The sequence below is a fragment of the Ctenopharyngodon idella genome, chromosome 2, assembly GCF_019924925.1.
Source record: "Ctenopharyngodon idella isolate HZGC_01 chromosome 2, HZGC01, whole genome shotgun sequence".
Classification (NCBI taxonomy): Eukaryota; Metazoa; Chordata; class Actinopteri; order Cypriniformes; family Xenocyprididae; genus Ctenopharyngodon; species Ctenopharyngodon idella.
The window spans coordinates 29803788-29822850 of record NC_067221.1 but is presented as its reverse complement, the minus strand read 5'-3'; the positions used below and the strand labels follow the sequence as shown (position 1 = coordinate 29822850).

General features: G+C 36.9%; 2 long non-coding RNA genes across 3 annotated transcripts; both read left to right on the top strand.

The window, feature by feature from the left end:
* Positions 1-8989: 8989 nt before the first annotated feature.
* Positions 8990-12927, top strand: LOC127494440 (uncharacterized). Of its 2 annotated transcripts, XR_007924876.1 has the most exons (4): positions 8995-9129; positions 10278-10335; positions 11742-12363; positions 12484-12927. It is a non-coding gene; the product is annotated as an uncharacterized LOC127494440 (long non-coding RNA). The 2 variants fall into 2 exon arrangements; XR_007924877.1 differs by lacking the exon at positions 10278-10335 and having other exon boundaries at positions 8990-9129.
* A 257-nt stretch (positions 12928-13184) lies between these two features.
* On the top strand, positions 13185-17603 carry LOC127494452 (uncharacterized). The gene is made up of 3 exons (XR_007924880.1): positions 13185-13272; positions 13590-13617; positions 17404-17603. It is a non-coding gene; the product is annotated as an uncharacterized LOC127494452 (long non-coding RNA).
* The last annotated feature ends 1460 nt before the right edge of the window (positions 17604-19063 follow it).

Here is a 19063-nt window from a genome sequence, read left to right as displayed (position 1 = left end):
AAGATAACCCTCTATGCTTTGGGTTGCTAGGGTGCTCTAAATGGTTGCTAGGGCATGGCTATGAAGTCTTGAAGGTGATTCGTGATTGGCCGTTTGCTGTCCCGAGTCAAATGAGCCCACCCTCATGTTCCTATGACACTTCTATCCAAAGGACTATCTTTGATCTTTTTTGAATGGAAGTCTATGGAACCTGTTGCTATGGTGCTCTATATGGTTGCTAGGGCGTGGCTTGATAGCTTCACATTGATCCTGAGAGACTGATTGGTTGCCTGAGTAAAATGAGCCCACCCCCTTGTCTCTATGACACTGTGATCCAGAGTTATGTTCAATACAAAATCCCTATGTAATTTCCCATAGTAGGAAAAACACACTGTTTCATGGGCACGGCTTCACCATAGTAAGTCTATGGGGCAAATTTGGGCAGCTCTTGCGCCCCAGGGGTACAACTTACACCCCATTTTGAGGTATGGTCTGACAGAGACTGTCAGCCTCTTCAAACGTGGTAACCCACATGTTTCTACGAAATTCTCGTTAGGAGCTATGACTCGTCAAAGTTTGTCGCAATGTTAAGTCAATGGGATTTTTCGGCTACTTTTTCGCCCGCTGGACGAACATCGTACACCCAATCGCTTATAAAAGTCATAGCACACCTCTCCTCAATAATCCGCACGATTTGACACCTCATTCGTGGGTCTAGGACAAAAGCTGCGGGACAAGTTACGCGCCGAAGTTTTGTCCAGAAGAAGAAGAATAATAATAATAATAATAATAATAATAAGTATGCAGGAGAACAATAATGATGCTTTGCCTTTGGCAAGCACCATTAACTAGAATGTACATTTCCTGAAGAAAATGTGAATGGTGCTTGCAGTGGCAAAACTCGGAACTTTTGATTAGCATGATGCTAACATGATTAGCATGTTGCTAGCATGTTTTTACTAAGATGCTAACATGATTAGCATGTTGCTAGTATGATGCTAGCATGATTACCATGTTGCTAACATGTTTTTAGCAAGATGCTAACATGATTAACATGTTGCTAGCATGTTTTTAACAAGATGCTAACATTATTAGCATGTTGCTAGCATGATGGTAACACGATTAGCATGTTGCTAGCATGATGCTAACACAATAAGCATTTTGCTAGCATGATGCTAACACAATTAGCATGTTGCTAGCATGATGCTAACACGATTAGCATGTTGCTAGCATGATGCTAACACAATTAGCATGTTGCTAATGTGATTTTGGCAAGATGTTAACATGATTAGCATGTTTGCTAGCATGATGCTAACATGATTAGCATGCTACTAGCATGATGCTAACTCAATTAGTATGCTACTAGCATGATGCTAACACATTTTTACTTGTTTGTGTCATGTATAAAACCTAAGCTAATTGCTATTAGCACGTAGCTATTCACTGCTAGCATGTGTAGCATGTTGCAAGTCCAGTTTGCTAGCATGAGTCAAAAAGAACCAACCGCTATGTCTCTACGATGTTCTGATGCAGAGATATAGGTCTTTCAAAACGGTTGCTAGGGTACTCTGTTTGGTTGCTAGGGAGTGGCTTGGCAGCTGCCAATGATGATACTCCAAAGGCTGCTTGCCAATATAAACCAACCCCCATGTGTCTACGATGTTCTGATACAGAGAAATAGGCCATGCAAAATGGTTGCTAGGGTACTCTATTTGGTTGCTAGGGAGTGGCTTAGCAGCTGCCAATGATGATACTCCAAAGCTGCTTGCTAGTATGAATGATATAAACTAACCACCATGCCTCTATGATATTCAGATTTGAAGATATCCCGCTATGCTTTGGGTTGCTAGGGTACTCGGGGGTGGTTGCTAAGGTGTTGCTATGCGGTTGCTAGGGTACTCTAGGTGGTTGCTAAGGTGTTACTATGACACTTCTATCCAAAGGACTATCTTTGATCTTTTTGAATGGAAGTCTATGGAACCTGTTGCTATGGTGCTCTATATGGTTGCTAGGGCGTGGCTTAATAGCTTCACATTGATCCTGAGAGACTGATTGGTTGCCTGAGTGAAATGAGCCCGCCCCCTTGTCTCTATGACACTGTGATCAATAGTGAGAGATGTGAGTGAGTGAGAGAAAGGGTTCTAAGGCCCTGCGTGTGTGTGCGTGTGTGAGAAAGTGACAGTTGAGATTCAAATTTCTGAACATTCCGCCATTGAAAGTCAATGGGACTTTTTTGGCCGCTTTTTCGCCCCTGTGCGAACATCGTTGGGCCGATCGCTTATAAAAGTCATAGCACACCTCTCCTCAATGAGCCGGTCGATTTGACACCTCATTCATGGGTCTAGGACAAAAACTGCGGGACAAGTTACGCGCCGAAGTTTTTGTCCAGAAGAAGAAGAATAATAATAATAATAACTAGAATGTAGCTTGTACCGGTTGCTAGGCGGTTTGCTAGGCAGGTTGCTAAGGTACTTGGGGCGGTTGCTAAGGTGTTGCTAGGCGGTTGCTAGGGTGTTCTGGGTGGTTGCTAGGCGGTTGCTATGGTAACCTGGGCGGTTGCTAGGCAGTTGGTAAGGTACTTGGGGCGGTTGCTTAGGTGTTGCTAGGCGGTTGCTAGGGTGTTCTGAGTGGTTGCTAGGCGGTTGATATGGTAACCTGGATGGTTGCTAGGCGGTTGCTAGGCAGTTGGTAAGGTACTTGGGGCAGTTGCTAAGGTGTTGCTAGGCGGTTGCTAGGGTGTTATGAGTGGTTGCTAGGCAGTTGCTATGGTAACCTGAGTGGTTGCTATGATGTTACTAGGTGGTTGGTAGTTGTCACAGATGGTTACTATGGTGTTTTTATAGAGTTTTTAGCATGTTCTTAGACACTTTAGCACTTAGCTAATAACTATTAGCATGTAGCTATTCACTGCTAGCATGTGTAGCATGTTGGAAGTCCAGTTTGCTAGCATGAGTCAAAAGAGCCAACCGCCATGTCTCTACGATGCTCTGATACAGAGATATAGGTCTTGCTAAACGGTTGCTAGGGTACTCTGTTTGGTTGCTAGGGAGTGGCTTAGCAGCTGCCAATGATGATACACCAAAGGCTGCTTGCCAATATAAGCCAACCGCCATGTCTCTACGATGTTCTGATGCAGAGATATAGGTCTTGCAAAACGGTTGCTAGGGTACTCTATTTGGTTGCTAGGGAGTGGCTTAGCAGCTGCCAATGATGATACTCCAAAGGCTGCTTGCCAGTATGAATGATATAAACCAACCCCCATGCCTCTATGATATTCAGATTTGAAGATAACCCTCTATGCTTTGGGTTGCTAGGGTGCTCTAAATGGTTGCTAGGGCATGGCTATGAAGTCTTGAAGGTGATTCGTGATTGGCCGTTTGCTGTCCCGAGTCAAATGAGCCCACCCTCATGTTCCTATGACACTTCTATCCAAAGGACTATCTTTGATCTTTTTGAATGGAAGTCTATGGAACCTGTTGCTATGGTGCTCTATATGGTTGCTAGGGCGTGGCTTGATAGCTTCACATTGATCCTGAGAGACTGATTGGTTGCCTGAGTAAAATGAGCCCACCCCCTTGTCTCTATGACACTGTGATCCAGAGTTATGTTCAATACAAAATCCCTATGTAATTTCCCATAGTAGGAAAAACACACTGTTTCATGGGCACGGCTTCACCATAGTAAGTCTATGGGGCAAATTTGGGCAGCTCTTGCGCCCCAGGGGTACAACTTACACCCCATTTTGAGGTATGGTCTGACAGAGACTGTCAGCCTCTTCAAACGTGGTAACCCACATGTTTCTACGAAATTCTCGTTAGGAGCTATGACTCGTCAAAGTTTGTCGCAATGTTAAGTCAATGGGATTTTTCGGCTACTTTTTCGCCCGCTGGACGAACATCGTACACCCAATCGCTTATAAAAGTCATAGCACACCTCTCCTCAATAATCCGCACGATTTGACACCTCATTCGTGGGTCTAGGACAAAAGCTGCGGGACAAGTTACGCGCCGAAGTTTTGTCCAGAAGAAGAAGAAGAATAATAATAATAATAATAATAACTAGATAAAAAAGTTCGTCGAGACAAACTTTAAGTTGGCTTGAAAAAGTCGGTCCAGAAAGTTTAAAGTAGTTTATAAAGTTTAAAGTTTGAAAGTTTTCAGTTTGAAAGTTTGGTTTTAGTTTAGTAGTTTTGAGATAGATAGATAGATAGATAGATAGATAGATAGAGACAGGGTAATCAAGGTGGTTGCTAGGTTGTTGCTATTCGGTTGCTAGGGTACTCTAGGTGGTTGCTAAGGTGTTGCTATGTGGTTGCTAGGGTACTCGGGGTGGTTGCTAGGTTGTTGCTATGCGGTTGCTAGGGTACTCGGGGTGGTTGCTAAGGTGTTGCTATGCGGTTGCTAGGGTATTCGGGGGGTTGCTAGGGTGTTGCTATGCGGTTGCTAAGGTACTCGGGTTGGTTGCTAGGGTGTTGCTATGCGGTTGCTAGGGTACTCGGGGTAGTTGCTAAGGTGTTGCTATGCGGTTGCTAGGGCACTCGGGGTGGTTGCTAAGGTGTTGCTATGCGGTTGCTAGGGTACTCGGGGTGGTTGCTAAGATGTTGCTATGCGGTTGCTAGGGTACTCGGGGTGGTTGCTAAGGTGTTGCTATGCGGTTGCTAGGGTACTGGGGTGGTTGCTAAGGTGTTGCTATGCGGTTGCTCGGGTACCCGGGGTGGTTGCTATGCGGTTGCTAGGGTACTCGGGGTGGTTGCTAAGGTGTTGCTATGCGGTTGCTAGGGTACTCGGGGTGGTTGCTAAGATGTTGCTATGCGGTTGCTAGGGTACTCGGGGTGGTTGCTAAGGTGTTGCTATGCGGTTGCTAGGGTACTGGGGTGGTTGCTAAGGTGTTGCTATGCGGTTGCTCGGGTACCCGGGGTGGTTGCTATGCGGTTGCTAGGGTACTCGGGGTGGTTGCTATGCGGTTGCTAGGGTACTCGGGGTGGTTGCTAAGGTGTTGCTATGCGGTTGCTAGGGTACTCGGGGTGGTTGCTAAGGTGTTGCTATGCGGTTGCTAGGGTTCCCGGGCTGGTTGCTAGGATGTTGCCAAGGTGATTTGTGTGGTTGCTAGGTGGTTGCCATGGTGTTCTCGGTGGTTGCTATGTGGTTGCTAGGTTGTCCTGGGTGGTTGCTAGATAGATAGATATAGTTGCTAGATAGATAGATATAGTTTGATAGATAGATAGATTTAGATAGATAAATGATAGATGGATTTTGTTTGATAGATAGATAGATAGACAGATTTAGCTTGACAGATAGATAGATAGATAGATAGATAGATAGATAGATAGATAGATAGATAGAAAGAGATAGATAGATTTAGATATAGATAGATAGATAGATAGATGAGTTTGAATGAGTTTAAATGGCAGTAATAGTACATAGAATGGCAGCTTCATTGAGTCTAATGGGCTTCAGTGTGTTTAAATTTGAATTTTGACAGTTGGAGTTTCACGGAATGTTCAGATCAGCCAAGACAGTTCAATGAAAGTCAATGGGATTTTTCCAAGTTTTGATCGTCATTTTTAGGAAAACCGTAAGTCCGATCAGTCTAAAAAGATATAGCAACTAACTTCAGAACAGTCTGAAGATCTAGTCCGAGTTTGAAGTATGTAGAGTTAAAGCTCTAGGAGGAGTAGCATTCAACGGTTTTAGGGTAAGAAGAAGAAGAAGAAGAATAATAATAAGTTTAAATAGCATTACAATAAGTTGGCTTTTTCAAGCCAACTTAATAAGTATGCAGGAGAACAATAATGATGCTTTGCCTTTGGCAAGCACCATTAATAATAATAAGTATGCAGGAGAACAATAATGATGCTTTGCCTTTGGCAAGCACCATTAATAATAATAATAATAAGTATGCAGGAGAACAATAATGATGCTTTGCCAGAGGCAAGCACCATTAATAAGTATGCAGGAGAACAATAATGATGCTTTGCCTTTGGCAAGCACCATTAATAATAATAATAATAAGTATGCAGGAGAACAATAATGATGCTTTGCCAGAGGCAAGCACCATTAATAAGTATGCAGGAGAACAATAATGATGCTTTGCCAGAGGCAAGCACCATTAATAATAATAAGTATGCAGGAGAACAATAATGATGCTTTGCCTTTGGCAAGCGCCATTAATAATAATAATAAGTATGCAGGAGAACAATAATGATGCTTTGCCTTTGGCAAGCACCATTAATAATAATAATAATAAGTATGCAGGAGAACAATAATGATGCTTTGCCTTTGGCAAGCACCATTAATAATAATAATAAGTATGCAGGAGAACAATAATGATGCTTTGCCAGAGGCAAGCACCATTAATAATAAGTATGCAGGAGAACAATAATGATGCTTTGCCTTTGGCAAGCACCATTAATAATAAGTATGCAGGAGAACAATAATGATGCTTTGCCAGAGGCAAGCACCATTAATAAGTATGCAGGAGAACAATAATGATGCTTTGCCTTTGGCAAGCACCATTAATAATAATAAGTATGCAGGAGAACAATAATGATGCTTTGCCAGAGGCAAGCACCATTAATAAGTATGCAGGAGAACAATAATGATGCTTTGCCAGAGGCAAGCACCATTAATAATAAGTATGCAGGAGAACAATAATGATGCTTTGCCTTTGGCAAGCACCATTAATAATAAGTATGCAGGAGAACAATAATGATGCTTTGCCTTTGGCAAGCACCATTAATAAGTATGCAGGAGAACAATAATGATGCTTTGCCTTTGGCAAGCACCATTAATAATAATAAGTATGCAGGAGAACAATAATGATGCTTTGCCTTTGGCAAGCACCATTAATAAGTATGCAGGAGAACAATAATGATGCTTTGCCTTTGGCAAGCACCATTAATAAGTATGCAGGAGAACAATAATGATGCTTTGCCTTTGGCAAGCACCATTAATAAGTATGCAGGAGAACAATAATGATGCTTTGCCTTTGGCAAGCACCATTAATAATAAGTATGCAGGAGAACAATAATGATGCTTTGCCTTTGGCAAGCACCATTAATAATAATAAGTATGCAGGAGAACAATAATGATGCTTTGCCTTTGGCAAGCACCATTAATAAGTATGCAGGAGAACAATAATGATGCTTTGCCTTTGGCAAGCACCATTAATAATAATAATAAGTATGCAGGAGAACAATAATGATGCTTTGCCTTTGGCAAGCACCATTAATAAGTATGCAGGAGAACAATAATGATGCTTTGCCTTTGGCAAGCACCATTAATAATAATAAGTATGCAGGAGAACAATAATGATGCTTTGCCAGAGGCAAGCACCATTAATAAGTATGCAGGAGAACAATAATGATGCTTTGCCTTTGGCAAGCACCATTAATAATAATAAGTATGCAGGAGAACAATAATGATGCTTTGCCTTTGGCAAGCACCATTAATAATAATAATAAGTATGCAGGAGAACAATAATGATGCTTTGCCTTTGGCAAGCACCATTAATAAGTTTAAATAGCATTACAATAAGTTGGCTTTTTCAAGCCAACTTAATAATAATAAGTATGCAGGAGAACAATAATGATGCTTTGCCAGAGGCAAGCACCATTAATAATAATAATAAGTATGCAGGAGAACAATAATGATGCTTTGCCAGAGGCAAGCACCATTAATAAGTTTAAATAGCATTACAGTAAGTTGGCTTTTTCAAGCCAACTTAATAAGCTTAAATAGAAGAACAATATGTTGGCTTTTTCAAGCCAACTTAATAAGTTTAAATAGCATTACAGTAAGTTGGCTTTTTCAAGCCAACTTAATAATAAGTTTAAATAGCATTACAATAAGTTGGCTTTTTCAAGCCAACTTAATAACTAGATAAAAAAGTTTGTCGAGACAAACTTTAAGTTGGCTTGAAAAAGTCGGTCCAGAAAGTTTAAAGTAGTTTATAAAGTTTAAAGTTTAAAAGTTTTCAGTTTGGTTTTAGTTTAGTAGTTTGAGACAGACAGACAGACAGACAGACAGATAGATAGATAGATAGATAGATAGATAGATAGATGAGAAGTGATAGATGAGAAGAGGATAGGTAGATAGATAGATGAGAAGTGATAGATGAGAAGAGAGATAGATGAGAACAGAGATAGATGAGAAATGATAGATAGATAGATAGATAGATATAGATAGATGTGAAGAGAGATAGATGAGAAGTGATAGATGAGAAGAGAGATAGATGAGAAGTGAGATAGATGAGAAGTGATAGATAGATGATAGATAGATGAGTTTATGAGTTTGAATGAGGATAGATAGATAGATAGATAGTTAGATAGATAGATAGATAGATAGATAGATAGATAGATAGATAGATAGATGATAAGTGATAGATGAGAAGAGAGATAGATGAGAAGTGATAGATAGATAGATAGATAGATAGATAGATAGATGGATGAGAAGTGATAGATGAGAAGAGAGATAGATGAGAAGTCATAGATAGATAGATAGATAGATAGATAGACAGATAGATAGATAGATAGATAGATGAGTTTATGAGTTTGAATGAGGATAGATAGATAGATAGATAGATAGATAGATAGATAGATAGATAGATAGATAGATAGATAGATAGACAGATAGATAGATAGATAGACAGATAGATAGATAGATAGATAGATAGATAGATGAGTTTATGAGTTGTGATGTCATAGTAACCAGGTGAAGGCAATGAGGAAATCAACGTTAGGATACAAAATTATCCTAATCCGTCCAAAATGAAAAAGGAAAAAAAAAAAAAATGCATTTTGAAGACAACGGTTGAAGGACTGTCACAATTGAAATGAAATGTGAAAATAAATTTAAAGTGTTGCAGCATTACTGTTATACATGCTCACATGGCATGCTTTTTTCAGCGTTGAGCATTATAACCAATCACACACATCTCTGTTGAGCTCATGATGCAATAACCAATCAGATGAGTTTAGATTCCCGGTGAAGAAAAAAAAATCTACTGATATCGCGGGAGTTTTTGTCGCTTTCGCGCCATGTGCTCAACTCAGTCAGTGTGTGACGCAGGACTTTCTGAGGGGAATTTCAGTCAGTGTGTGACGCACTCTAAATAGGCTACTGCGCGTGGAAAATTGCAGATACGATGCAAGTAAGATATTAATTTATAATCCTTTTGTTGTTTTTTTATGCTATTAAAATGTCTTGATTTTCTAATGCATAAAAAAATAATTAACTAATTCATAAACGGTACTTTTTTGTGCGGCATAGAAGAACGACCTTTTCCTCCCCACACAAAAACGCTTAATGTACTTTTTTAATCGACATTATTACAATATCACGAGTAAAAATCGACATTAATGATGTTTTACAGTTACAAGGCAAAAAGTTGCTGTCATGCATGATGCAAGATGAAGTATCATCTTTTGTCAAATTCTAACATTTAGTCAATAAATTAAATGAGTAACAAGGCAAAATAACTGCCGAAAAATAGCTGACGAATTCAGTATCAAAATTCATCTTTGTAATGCTGAGGAAATAGATGCAGCATCTGAAATATCATTGCTTAATGCAGCTCATATGGGATCAACAATGACTTAATTAATAGCTAATTAATAAAGGGCATAAATAATGCTTTGTTTTAAACATAAAACGTTGAATATTTATTTTTTTATTTAATTTAAATTCAAAATTGAAACTACTTTAAATGTGAAATTAAAACCGCCACTGGGTGGCAGCAAGTCACCTTTATTGAGTGAGTCATTGAGATTCAACAGATTCATTTGGCTTGTTCATCCAGGAACGAAGCGTTATAATGTACAGCGAGTCATCAACCAATTCGTTCTGACAGATAGATAGATAGATAGATAGATAGTACAAGCTATTTATATATAATTGTATGTTACACTAACAGCCTCAGTGATTCATTCTTTTTTATTAGAGAGAATATTTTAAAATCTTAATCATAACATCTGTGTAGCAACAACTCGTAATAATAAGAAAATTATACTTACATATATATATATATATCACACTTTCCAAATTCTCACACACCTATGTAATATAATTTAGATTGTTTTTGGTAACGATTTATTTTTCTTCTTTTTTGTTTTTCTCTTAACAGCACAACACATGGTTAGCACAGCGAACCCTTAACATATATATATATACACACACACACACACACACACACATATAACAACAACAACAACAAAAAAAACATAAGCAAACCCAAAAGCTCTTTTAAGATGATTGTTGGTGGTTGATTATTTTTCTTCCTTTTTGTTTTTCTCTTAACAGCAGCTAACATCCAGTGAACCCAAAGGCTTTTTATAGAGCCATCCACCCTGCATCACAGGTGTGTACGTATTTGTTGCTGTCATTTTACTATTTGGATTTGTATTTTATTTGGAACCATGTATTACTACTAGCTTTTTCTGATTCTGATCTGATTCTGATGAGTGAACTATCCCTTTAAGATCAGAAGATAGCATTAAGGGTTTGTCCCTGTGGAGGTCTGGTAGAGAGGTGAGAAAATACAGCAGCCTTAGTGACAACATTTACTGAACTTTTAATAAAAATTTTTGATATTTCAATGCATTTCACGAACTTCAGTTATTATTATTATTTTTTTTTTTCAACAGAATTACTAACTAATTACAACATTAAAGTGTTGGAGATGTGAGCAATTGTCTTTTTTTACTCTCAACGTGATCATAAAATGCATCATTAATTACTCAAGTACCTAGTCATTCTTCAAGAACTACTAGTGATCTGGACCATTATTTTAAAGTGAAAAAGATGTTTTTCACTTTAAAATAATGGTCATCAGTAGTAGTTTATGCATAGTGACTAGGTAACACTTGAAATGAATGATGCATTTTATGACTATATTCAGAGTAAAAATGATGACTGATTACGTCTCAGACAGATAATGTTCTTTACAATTTGTCCATTAGTTAATAGTTATTAATGATGGTAATCTCAATAGGTAATTATTGATTAGCTAATAAGGAACTATCTTCTAAATTTGATATTATTTACTGATTAGTTGAGCTTGTTTCTATATTAGTTAATAGTAGTAGCTTAAGTGTTAATGTAGTACTACTCATTAGTCCTGCATTACTTCCTGCATAGTTACTTATTAATGACGGACCATTATTCTAAAGTGTTACTGAATTTTGTCTCCATTTACCTGTCTTTCCAAAACCTTAAGACTTTTGTATGGAAGTGAGACAACTAAAGATTGATGTTACAGGATGAATAAAGAGAAGACAACATTTTGAAAGATGTAACATTATAATTTTATTGTTAAGATGTTATTGTTTGAAACAAACTATATACAGACTAAACAAGAACAATTAAAAGTATCAAATATAAAAATATGAATGAAAATGAAGAAAACAAAGGATAAAGGGATGAAGAGCTAACTAATCTATATGGGGGTGATACGTTTTTTTTATCGTTTGGAACAAACTATATACAAACTAAACGAGAACAATCAAAATATAAATATTAAATATTAAAAACAAAAAAACAAAAAGGGATGATGAGCTAATTAATCTATATATTGATGAGGTCTTATTGTTTGGAATGAACTATATACAACTATACAACTATATACAAACTAAACAACAAATAAAACAAACTGATTAACATCAAATATGAAAGTGTGAGGGGGGCAAACAAAAAGGGATGACTACTCTATATGTTTTTTTCTGGTCTGATTTCAATAACCCTGCGGTTAATGTGTTTTATTTGAAGTTTCATTGGCAGTTTGTCAATCAGCACATCTGGATTTCCAGCGAAGATTGCCTGAGGAACTATGTACACTACTGAGTCGCTGCTGAGGAAGTGGCAGGTGTCATTGATCTCGGAGACCCCGATGATGTCCACCTCTGTATCCTCTACCTGGCCCTCTGGGATCTGTGGGGGGAGGGGGATATTAATGAATATTAAATTCTTGTTTAATTGACCTGTTGCATTAAAAAAGATCACATTTTAACTCTAGCCTATTATCAGATTGCAGTCGTGCTGATGATCAGAACAGTTGAGCTTTTGTTCTTGTTATATTTATTCATTAATGTAGGTTTACAGTTCCAAAATGCATGTTCTACTTGAATGACATAGCAGCAGTAATGTGTGCATTAATTACCTTCACAGAAGTGTATATAGAGGAGTGAAATTTCCCCTGCCCACTGCTAATCATACAGGGACGAAGGTGGGTCAGAATCACTTCGTCACCTACATATAATTCCGTCAGTGCCTCATCCCTCCACAACGACACGTTGAAAAGTTTCTGTCCACACTGCATTTGGATATCGAGAATGGGCACATGGGTGCGTGTCATCCTCACGCCACGCACCTAGAAAATTAAAATTCATGGGTGAGTATAATACAGTTGTGTTTCTCAGTGATGTTTCTGTAGTTCCTCAACATTGCACATTTCGAAATTTTATGTTATTCATTCAGTTTGTTAATTGACATGATTTGTTTTCTAAATAAGGGAGACATCCAAAATATGCAATGTTGAGGGTTCCTGGAAGTCCACAGTGCCATCGTGATAGACAGATAAAAATCCATGTCCTTCTTTCTTCAGTTGAAAAGAAATTAAGGTTTTTGATGAAAACATTCCAGGATTATTCTCCTTATAGTGGACTTCAATGGTCTCCAAACATTTGAAGGTCAAAATTACACTATCAGTGCAGCTTCAAAGGGCTTTAAACAATACCAGACGAGGAATAAGGGTCTTATCTAGCGAAACGATCGGTCATTTTCAAAAAAAAAAAAAAAAACTGTATATGCATTATAAACACAAATGATCGCATTTCAAGTGGTTCCACCATTCCGCCTTCCGTATTCTTTGAAAAGCTTACGCTGTATGTCCTACGCCTTCCCTATTCAACTTACGGAACGAACGTGGCGCCAGTTCCGTTTTTTTCAGTAAGTAGAATAGGAAAGGTGTAGGACATTTAGCATAAGCTTTTTGAAGAATACGGAATCGCGTTAAGCACTTGGAAGGCGATCATTTGTGTCTATAAAGCATATACATTTTCATTATTTTTTTTTTTATTCGGAAATGACCGATCGTTTCACTAGATAAGATCCTTATTCCTCGTCTGGTATCGTTTAAAGCCCTTTTGAAGCTGCACTGAAACTGTAATTTTGACCTTCAACTGTCTGGAGGCCATTGAAGTCCACTATAAGGAGAATAATCCTGGAATGTTTTCATCAAAAACCTTAATTTCTTTTTGACTGAAGAAAGAAGGACATAGACATCTTGGATGACATGCGGGTGAGTAAATTATCAGGTATTTTTTTATTTGAAAGTTGGACTAATCCTTTAACAATGTCTTTGAGACTATTCAGCTCACGTTTACAAAATCTGTAAAAAAAACAAAAAAAGGCACACAACTCACAAAACCCACTTAAATTTGATTTTTGACAGAACTGATCCTTTAAGTGTGCTAAAAAGTAGTTATAATAATTCAAGTAAAAGTTTTGAACAGTTAACTCTTAAGCTTCAATCTTGATGCAGCAATGTAGAATCTGGCACAGGTATTGCAGAACTTTGTGATTATCACTTAATCATTCATTTTTTTTCTGTTCTAGGCAACTTGGAACTGGACATGTTAGAGAGGTAATAATGTCAAGTTACAAAAGATAAAACACTTAAAAAATTAATTGAACACAGCAAAATTAATTTGATAGATTGAAAGATTGACTCACTTCTTTGATGTGCCCTTGGAGGCTGAGGTATCCTCCCTTTGCGAAAATGTCCTCTTCCTCACCACTCATAAGTTGTGAAGTTGGACAAAGAGCTTGTCTTGCAGATGTCTCTGCTTCCTCAGTGACCGTTTGTGGAACAGTCTTGAATTTAAGGGTGCCAGTTCCAACAAACAAATACATTTGGCCAAATGCATTTGACAGTGTATACTTCTGGAGGACATAGCTTACCCCTTCCTCGAATTCTGGGGTGAAGCCATTTGTTTTATTAAGGTATACAGTTGTACCATCAGTGAGTGCACTGATTGATTCAGTTTTTAATTTAGAGATTTCAATTTTTCGTCCTTGCATCGAGTATGTCAGGGCACATTGGCTTAGACGGGTAGCTACACACTTGCAGCGTAAAAATGCTGGGGGAGAAGTTGGAGTTGCCATTCTGAAGAAAAGAAAACACAGAGAAAGTTACATGTGAAAACTCTGTCAAATATTGTTTTTTTTAAATTCTTTTTTCATTATTCATAAAGTTGAAGTCAAACCAATGTTTTGAAGAAAAATGTGGAAAAGTGTTTTAAAAGAATGATTCGCATTCACATTTTAAAGGAATTGTTGAAAAATAAAGCTGTTGTTAATTTACTTGCCATCCAAGATGTAGGTGGCTTTCTTCAGTAGAACAGAGTATTATACTGCCATTTCTTCATAACTTTTTAAAAATAATGAATGTAATTTGAATTAAGTTAAAAAATTAGTTCAGAAAATTTTTGAGACCAAATCCTGTCAGAATGGACCTTTTTATATTGTTATTTCTTCACAACTTTATAAAACTCATGAGTGTAATATGAGTTATGAAGAAATAACAGTATAAAAAGGTCCATTCTGACAGGATTTGGTCTCAGAGAAGGGGTTCTGACAGAAAAAAAGTCCATTCTGACAGGATTTGGACTCAGAGAAGGGGTTCTGACAGAAAAATGTATTTTCTGAATGATTTTTATATAGTTAAATTGAAAAATTACTTCAGAAAACTAAATTTTTCTGTCAGAACCCATTTTTCTGACAGGATTTGGACTCACAGAAGGGGTTCTGACAGAAAAATGTATTTTTCTGAAGTAATTTTTCAACTTAGCTGTATAAAAATCAATCAGAAAATAAATTTTTCTGTCAGAACCCCTTCTCTGAGACCAAATCCTGTCAGAATGGACCTTTTTATATGGTTATTTCTTCATAACTCATATTACACTCATGAGTTTTATAAAGTTAGACATAACAGCATAAAAAGGTCCATTGTGGCAGGATTTGGTCTTAGAGAAGGGGTTCTGACAGAAAAATGTATTTTTCTGAGGTAATTTTTCAATTTAACTGTATAAAAATCAATTGGAAAATACATTTTTCTGTCAGAACCCCTTCTCTGAGACCAAATCCTGTCAGAAAAAGGGGTTCTGGCAGAAAAATGTATTTTTCTGAGGTAATTTTTCAATTTAACTGTATAAAAATCAATCGGAAAATACATTTTTCTGTCAGAACCCCTTCTCTGAGACCAAATCCTGTCAGAAAGAGGGGTTCTGACAGAAAAATGTATTTTTCTGAAGTAATTTTTCAATTTAACTGTATAAAAAATCAATTGGAAAATACATTTTTCTGTCAGAACCCCTTCTCTGAGACCAAATCCTGTCAGAAAAAGGGGTTCTGACAGAACAATGTATTTTCTGATTGATTTTTATACAGTTAAATTGAAAAATTACTTCAGAAAAATAAATTTTTCTGTCAGAACCCCTTCTCTGAGACCAAATCCTGTCAGAAAAAGGGGTTCTGACAGAAAAATGTATTTTTCTGAGGTAATTTTTCAATTTAACTATAAAAATCAATCGGAAAATACATTTTTCTGTCAGAACCCCTTCTCTGAGACCAAATCCTGTCAGAAAGAGGGGTTCTGACAGAAAAATGTATTTTTCTGAAGTAATTTTTCAATTTAACTGTATAAAAAATCAATTGGAAAATACATTTTTCTGTCAGAACCCCTTCTCTGAGACCAAATCCTGTCAGAAAAAGGGGTTCTGACAGAACAATGTATTTTCTGATTGATTTTTATACAGTTAAATTGAAAAATTACTTCAGAAAAATACATTTTTCTGTCAGAACCCCTTCTCTGAGACCAAATCCTGTCAGAAAAAGGGGTTCTGACAGAAAAATGTATTTTTCTGAGGTAATTTTTCAATTTAACTGTATAAAAAATCAATTGGAAAATACATTTTTCTGTCAGAACCCCTTCTCTGAGACCAAATCCTGTCAGAAAAAGGGGTTCTGACAGAAAAATGTATTTTTCTGAGGTAATTTTTCAATTTAACTATAAAAATCAATCGGAAAATACATTTTTCTGTCAGAACCCCTTCTCTGAGACCAAATCCTGTCAGAAAGAGGGGTTCTGACAGAAAAATGTATTTTTCTGAAGTAATTTTTCAATTTAACTGTATAAAAATCAATTGGAAAATAATTTTTTCCGTCAGAACCCCTTCTCTGAGACCAAATCCTGTCAGAAAGTACTTTTTTATACTTATTTCCTCATAACTTCATAATACAAATTACACTCGATTTTTATGAAGAAATAACAGCATAATTATATTATATATATATATATATATATATACATTTTTTAGTTGTGAAGTTATAACATTTAAATAGTTTGTAAAAAAGTAAAGTGTCTCACCTCAGGAAATAGGTTGACTAGTTGTTGCAGAGTGATCAATTAAGAAGGGGGACAGTGGTCTTGAACTTGGCAGCAGTCCAATCAGAAGATATCGCCAAGGCACATGATTTAGGGCGGTAACCTTTGGCCAATTAATTTTTTTCCCTTGTCTTCCTCTCCTCCTCCCTCTCCCTTATCCCCACCCACTCTCACACTCACTCTCCCCTCCCCTCTCTCTCCGCCCCCTCTCAATCTCCCCCCCCCCTCCTCACTCTCCCCTCCCCTCTCTCTCCGCCCCTCTCACTCTCCCCTCCCTTCTTCTCTATCCCCTCCCCTCTCAATCTCCCCTCCCCTCCTCACTCTCCTCTCTCCCCTCCCCCTCTCACTCTCCCCTCCTCTCTCCCCTCCCCTCCTCGCTCTCCCCTCCCCTCCTCGCTCTCCCCTCCCCTCGTTCTCCCCTCCCTCACCCCCTCCCACTCCCTCGCCCTTCCCTCTCTCCTCTCGTTCTCCCTTCCCACTGCCCTCCCTCACCCCTTCCCACTCCCTCGCCCTGCCAGCCCTCACCCTCTCGCCCTCGCCCTCACCCTCACCCTCTCGGCCTCACCCTCTTGCCCTCTCTCCCATCCCTTGTGCATTTGACTTTAATAGAGTGATACAGGTATGACATTTGTAGGCCAAAAAACCGAAACAAGTGGCATTTTAGCACTTTCTGGTTCCATCTTTCCATGGGTTATGGTTAAAATAAGTTATGTATTGAACACAAGCTGATATAAAAGTCAGTGGAAGTCTATGGGATGTCCTCACTAATATAGTGGAACAAAGATGTCTGTGGACATTTTGTATATGCATCTTGAGTACCAAACAGAAAAAGATGCCTGACTTTTATTCCAGTTTGTTTACACCACACAACTTAAGATTGTTTTTCACAAGCTTGGTCTGTTTGGTACTAAGTAGGAGAATGTTAACTTGATTAACATTAACAGCTAACAAAGCTATTTTGTCTTGTTCTGTTTTTTTCTACAGTACATTGGACACCTAAAATGATGCCCTATTGCTTAATAATGGATTAGAATTTTTAATTTATGTATTTATTGAAAATTTTAATGAATTGTATTTATGTATGTATCTAAACTTATTTTAATTGTATGTATTATGTATATATGAAATTCAGTTATTTTTAATGAAATGTATAATATGTATTGAAATTAAATTGTTTTAATGAATTTTATTTATTATAATTCATTGAAATGAACTTATTTTTAGTTAACCAGATATTATTAATATATATGAATTTATAAATAGCACACATTCATTATATGCACTAGTATGAATTGTATTTATTATAATAATGGATGCATTGAAACTAACTTATTTTCCCCATTAAAACATAACCCTAATTGACTGATTCATTTACTAATTTTATTGTTGGTATTAGTGATGTCATTAATGTTCATAAAATGATGGGGAAAATTAATGGGGAAAAAAGTCATGCTTGGTAATATAACAGCTTTGGTGAACATAAGACTTCTTTAAAAGGTATAATTAAAATCTTAACCTCAAACATATCAGCATTAGTGCATGTTTTAATAATTAGTGTCTCTGATTTGAACTTAAGTAGCAAAACTGGGATGAAAGTGATTCATTTTTAAAATTCTCGACTTTAGCTCTATTCCACACTTTCATTTGTGTTTGTATTAAAATGTTGAACTATATATATATATATATATATATACACACTATTCTGTATGATTAAATACGGTTCAGAGAAATTTAGTTCAGTAAGTTCAGTCTTGTAACATCAGTATTGTATAGCTGATTTCATTAGTGCCATCATCTTTGGGGGAAGTTTCATACACTAATATTTTTTTGGTGATATGTGTTTAGCATTTTAGTACTGTATTGCAGTTAATGTAGTCCTGTAATCAATAATGTAAAGTTAAATATATACATTAGATAGATCTAATATTTTAGATTTAATATAATAGTTCTGTTCAATTAAATATTTTGTGTGAGATTATACTATTATGTCTACTATTGTGTTAAGTTTGTGTATCTCAATTCACCTTATTGTATAATTTATTTCAGAATACAAAATACTATTTGGACCCTTAAATATTTTGGGTTAAGAATGCACACACACACATATTATATATTATTATATTATTATATTAGTATTAGATTTTAGTACTTAAACGAATATAACGGCTGGCCAATGACAGCCATTGACATTGCATAACTAATAAGCTGTCATTCTGGATTTTTCTGTCACGGACGTTTGCTTTAGGTGAGTATGTCAAAAGTTTTCTGAAGTTATTGTTCAATTAAAGATAATGTTTCTGGATTAACGGTGAATAAATTAATTATAATTATTTAGTCAATGTTACTTATTCTAAACTGAATACTGTCTGGCCAATGAGACATTAGAATTCTGCATAACTAATGAGCTGTCATTCTGGAGTCTTCCGGTCCCGCGGTCGTTTGCTTCATTTTCTGAGGTAATCATTCGATTAAATATTATCAAAATGCGTCTGGGTTAACGAGTTGGATGCAGATGAACTTCATTGTTTGATTATACACGCGAATAAGTGCATTACGATAATAAATCGTGAGAGAACTGCAGGAGATTTTGTAACGGTTTCTGTCTTCCATCTAATGTGTTCGTTTTATTTAAAAAAATATTCAC